This window comes from Nannospalax galili, unplaced genomic scaffold (genome assembly GCF_000622305.1).
Source record: "Nannospalax galili isolate Female #2095 unplaced genomic scaffold, S.galili_v1.0 scaffold1250, whole genome shotgun sequence".
Classification (NCBI taxonomy): Eukaryota; Metazoa; Chordata; class Mammalia; order Rodentia; family Spalacidae; genus Nannospalax; species Nannospalax galili.
The window spans coordinates 1,348,934-1,354,098 of record NW_008328704.1 but is presented as its reverse complement, the minus strand read 5'-3'; the positions used below and the strand labels follow the sequence as shown (position 1 = coordinate 1,354,098).

The following is a 5,165-nucleotide window of genomic DNA, read 5'->3' as shown; positions in this document are numbered from 1 at the left end:
TTTGGTCTTTTTTGAGACAGGGTCTCCCTGTAGCCCCAGCTGGCCTTGAACTCACAGAGATGCGCCTGCCTCTGCCTCCTGAGTGCTAGGATTAAAGGTGTGAGCCACCACGCCCGGCTTTTTTTAGATATACCTTAAAGAAGTAAAATATTTATTTCTGTTAGTGGCCAGATATAGCAAATCTACAGTCTAAAGACTCTAGGCCATACAAAGTCTTTGCCCATATTGTACCGGGTTTTTTTGGACCCTCCCCTTTGTTTTGTTACAAAGCTATTCCTGTCTGTGATCTTAAAGCAAAGGTGGCAGGTTTGACCCTCACTTGACCTCTGTCTTAGAAATATAGCCTGTGTTTTGCTGCATGCAGTATGAGAGAGGGCTTTATGACGCCCAGGCAACGTGAGGCCCTTCTGACTCCGTTTCCACAAGCTCACTTCCTGACTCATTTGCATTTTTTCCATTCATTTAGGTATCCATAGGCTCTTGTCTCTATGAATGTTACTGTTACTCTCCAGAGTTCATGTTCACTCGTATTAACCACACGCTTGTCTCTCCTGATGTTCGTCATACCTGCCTGCATCCCAGAGCGCCCATCTGAGGCAGTTTTTCTTTACCTTTATACAGGTCTGCTGGTTCATCTTGTTTGAAAATACCATAATTTCCCCCTTTATTTCCATGTTTTTAAATCAATGTTATTGAGAGACACTCAACAAAATATCTTGCACTAAATGTATGATTTGGACTTAGGCAGATGTACAGTATCATGACACCACCACCACTGTGGTGGGTTTGCTGTGTTCTTACCCTGTCCCCACTGATCCCTTCCTTTACCTCCAGGCCCAGGTCACCTTGGATCTGCCTTTCCCATCATATGCTGGAGTTGGCCTCTCTAGAGTCTCATATAAATGAAAGGTTGCAGGGTGTGCACCTTTGTATCTGAGTTCTTTGTTCTTTGTGATACGTTCAGGTTTGTCTGTGTCTGATGTGTTGGTACCACATTCCTTATATTACAAGGCACATCTGTTCTCTGTGTTCCTGTCTATTTCACCTGCTGATGGGCCTTTGGGTCAGTTTGGCTGTTGTGAACACATCTGGTACAATGGATCTTGTGTGGCAATGTGTGGAAATGAGCTTTTTTGCCTGGGTAAATGCCTGTGTGGGAGTGACCGGGTCTTGTGGTAGGTGTCCATTTAATTTATAAAAGCACTTGCCCAGCTGTTTTCTACAAACAGCTGGGCCATCCCTGTAGGAGTGTGCTGATGTCCTGTATCCATGTCCACTCTCAGTCCTGCTTTATAAGTTAGCAGTTCTAAAGGATGACCGGCTGTGTAACAAACACCCTTCATGTGCCACTGCCTGTTAATTTATGTTCTTTAATAAAATGAGTGTCAGGGGCTAGAGAGATGGCTCAGCAGTTAAGAACACTGGTTGTTCTTGCAGAAGACCCGCTGACAGCCTCTTTTGCCCTCCACAGGCATTGCACAACACGGGTGCTCTTACCTACATGCAGGCAATACACGCATACACATAAAATAAAAATAATAAAATATTTTTAATAAAATAAAATGAGTGCCCAACTCTTTTTATTTTCAAAGCAATCCTTTGAAGAGCAGAACTTTTTTCATTTTGATGAGATTTGATTTCATAGCTTTCTTTTATAATTTGTGGTTTTTCTGTCCCACATACAAAGTCTTTGCCTATTTCTTCCAAGGGTATTGACACTTTTTCCTATTTTTCATAAGTTTGACAGTTTTAACTTTTATTTGAGTTTATCTCCATTTTAGGTTAATTTTATACATGTGTGTATATGGTTCAAAGGCCCTTTTTACTGCCTGGTTACCACCTCGCCCTGACAGCATTCATGATTACCAGCCAGCCCCACGTCGTTCACGGTCAGCAGCTCACCCAGCACCATTCATGGAAAAGGTGGTATTTTCTTACCAGGTCACTTTGGTACCTAGTGGTGTCTAGACGCACCGCCCCGTTCTGCTCTCCTGACCCATGCACACCCTTATGCCAGTCCCCTCTTGATTACCATCACTGTATTTTAAATCTTGTTTTTGGAAGTGGCTTTAGCTTATCTAGCGCCTTGAATCTCATAAAGATTTTAGAATCAGCTTATCCGTTCTCACATAAAGCCTGCTGGAATTATGGTTTCCAGTGAATCCCTAGATTAATTTGAGGAGAATCAGTATCCTAATAATACAGGTTTCTTACCCATGAATATAGTACCTGTTTTTATTTGGGAAGTAGTCTCAGGGATGCTTTCTGGGTGTGTTGTTTGCCTCTTTTCGATAAATTTCATCAAGCAGTTCTAACCAAGAACTACAGTGTGAAGTAAAGCACTCTTGGTCTGTGCTCTGTTCACGTGGGTTCCAAGAGGATGTGTTTACCAGCCAAAAGAAGTAAGAAGCGGGTATTTGGAGGTCATTGTTTGAGGGCTGGGGAGCCTAAGGCTTCTGTGCCTGAGTTGTGCAGCACGTGATCTGTGCAGTGAGGCTCTGGCACACAGAAAAGAAGCTCACTGTCAGCAGCGTGCTCTGACGGGCCTGGGCATCAAAAGAAAAAAAATCTGTTGTGTGTGGTGTTTGCATGTGTGTTACACCCAAAGGTGGGTGTGCTTCCCCTGTCCCCATGTGTGGATGTGTGAAGGCCAGAGGTCAGCATTAGACGTCTTTGACGATCCCTCTCCATCTAAACTCACTAAACTGGAGCTCACCTTTTCCATTACACTGGCGGGCTTGTTGCGACCCACCTGCCTCCGCTTCCGTGGCACTGGGGTTACAGACGCACACGGCTGCACTCAGCTTCTCCGTGGGTGCTGGAGACCCGGGCTCGGGCTTCATGCTAGTGTAGCAGTCAGTTTAGCCCCGGGCCATCTTCCCAGCCCCTCGTGTAATTGAACCACATCTCCTGCTTCCGTTGTTGATTGTTGTGTTTAGTTTCTGGGCTCTTAGTGTCTGCAGGAATCTGCCCAGTATGCCGCATCTGACTCGTGTGCACCTGCTCCACTGACCTGCTGCGGCCTTCCCATGGTTCTTCTACAGAGCGTATTCATCATGGTAGCTGTTTGTACATCTACTTGAGCAGCTACAGCGTGTCAGCCATTGTGCTTTGTAGACCTCTCTTCACTTGATTTACAACACAGTAGGCCCTTAGTGGTCCTCACACGGAGGGGACTTAGCATGGACAAAGGTGGGCTGTGCCCCGGCAGACGCGAGTCCCATAGCCAAACCCAGGACTGGGCACTAAGGCTCTGTCCCACCCTGCCCTGTGGTGGTCCTTGTCTACTTTGCACATCTCTTCCTGAGGGCTCCCAGTACTGGCTTCTCCCCAGCGTTGGCACATGGGCGCTACTCGCCTTGGTGCTTTGCAGTCTCAGCTGCACACCTTGCGTTCGTTTTATTAAAACAGTTTCCGTTTCTAATTGTTGGATTGCACATAGAAATTAATCGATTTTGCATAACAGCCTTACTCCCTCTACACCTGCCAGACTCACTCACCAGGTCTGAGGGTTCTGCAGATGCCATGAGGTCGTCTGTGTGATCATGACTCTACGAGTGCACACAATCTTACTTCTCCCTTTCCAACCTTTTTGCCTTTAGTTTCTTTTTCTTATTTTATTGAACTATGTGATGCCTCTAGTTCAGTGTTAACTAGAGGCAATAAAACTGGGCTTCCAAGCCCTGACACAAGGGTTAATTGCGGGGAAGCATCTGTGTCACGTCATTAAGCAGAATGTGAGCTACATGCTCTCCATGGGTGTTCACTCTCAGTAAGGAAGTTCCCTGGGACGCCTAGTTTTCTGGAGTGGCTTTTTTTTTTTTTTAAATCGTAAATTGGTGTTGAAATTTGTTAAACACTTTTCCTGCATCTGTTGAGATGACAGAAAGTCATGATTATTGAAGCGCAATTAACCCCCTGGTTCTGTTCATTGTTACATTGTGTTGCTATCCAGCGTTAACACATCTTGGCTCCTCTGGTGACTCGCACTTGGTGCTCCTGTGCCACTTTTATGCGTTGCTCCATTCTACTGAGGCTTATAATGGTCTGTATGCTTATTCCTCACTCTCAGGGCACGATCTCCAAAACTCAGCTCAGCCCAGGCTGCCTTTCCCAGAGAGCGCCTTCTTAGTAGCGCCCTGTGGCTGCTGCCTACTGCTGGCGTGGCCAGATGCCCAGTTCTGGTTGATTGGTGTGGTGTTTGTGGAGGAGGGGTTCTCCTGGCCCTGCCTTTTTTTTGTTTCTTCTTTTGACAGGATCCCAGTGTGTAGCCCTTACTAGTCTGGAATTCGCAATATAGACCAGGCTGGCCTGGAACTCACAAAGATCCACCTGTCCTTGTCTCCCGAGTGCTGGAATTAAAGGCGTGCACCTCCACACCTGGCCACTCTTGCTTTTTTTCTTTTTCATTTAAGGTTTCCCTTGCTAACGGTTCGCAGGTTTACTTGTGCGCACTTATGCCAGGGGTTCAAACCAGCGACCCCCTGGGGAGGTGATGATTGGGGATGAGTAAGCATGCCGTTCGCCAGCCCACACCGCCCCCATTACCCGGGGACACTCAGGTGCAACAGGGAGTCTAGTCAAGCAGGGACTCTTTATTGCAGGTGTTAAAAGGCACCTGGAACAACCCCCCCAGGGTGTATCTTAAGGATGCTCACGCACTGATCACACACTCCTCAGCAGTGCGGAAGTATTCTTCAGACTTAAAAAGCAAGCCAGGCCGCGCCCCCAGTAACTTCCTTTCTGACCTATGCAAGGTGGGGCCTTTAGGTCCCCACACACTTAGACATTCTTTGGAGTTATTCAGCTTTGTGTCTCTTACCATTGTCTGGCCTGGGTTAACTGTACTCTCAAAATTCTTATGTTGAAGCCCTAAAAATCCCATGTGCTGGAATTTGGAGATGGGGCCCTAGAAAATAATTGGGTTTTAATGGTGGTCTTAAGACCCTGGTGAAGGGGTTACTGTCTGAAGAAGGGGGCAAGTTGCGGTGTCTGTGTCCTTAGGTGTATAGATGTATTTGTCTAATTGAAGACAAACCTTTCTTCTTTTTTTAAAAAAATTTTTTTAGAAGAAGCATTTCATTACAGCTTTACCATACTCAATAACAGTTTCCAGAGCAAAGATACATCTCTTTCAAAAGTGGCTATAAAATTTTTAGGTTCAC

At 46.0% G+C, this 5,165-nt stretch overlaps 1 protein-coding gene across 3 annotated transcripts in view; it reads left to right on the top strand.

The window, feature by feature from the left end:
* Rptor (regulatory associated protein of MTOR complex 1) overlaps nucleotides 1-5,165 on the top strand; it is a 356,907-nt gene that overhangs the window by 220,373 nt on the left and 131,369 nt on the right. The gene's annotated exons all lie outside the window — the stretch shown is intronic.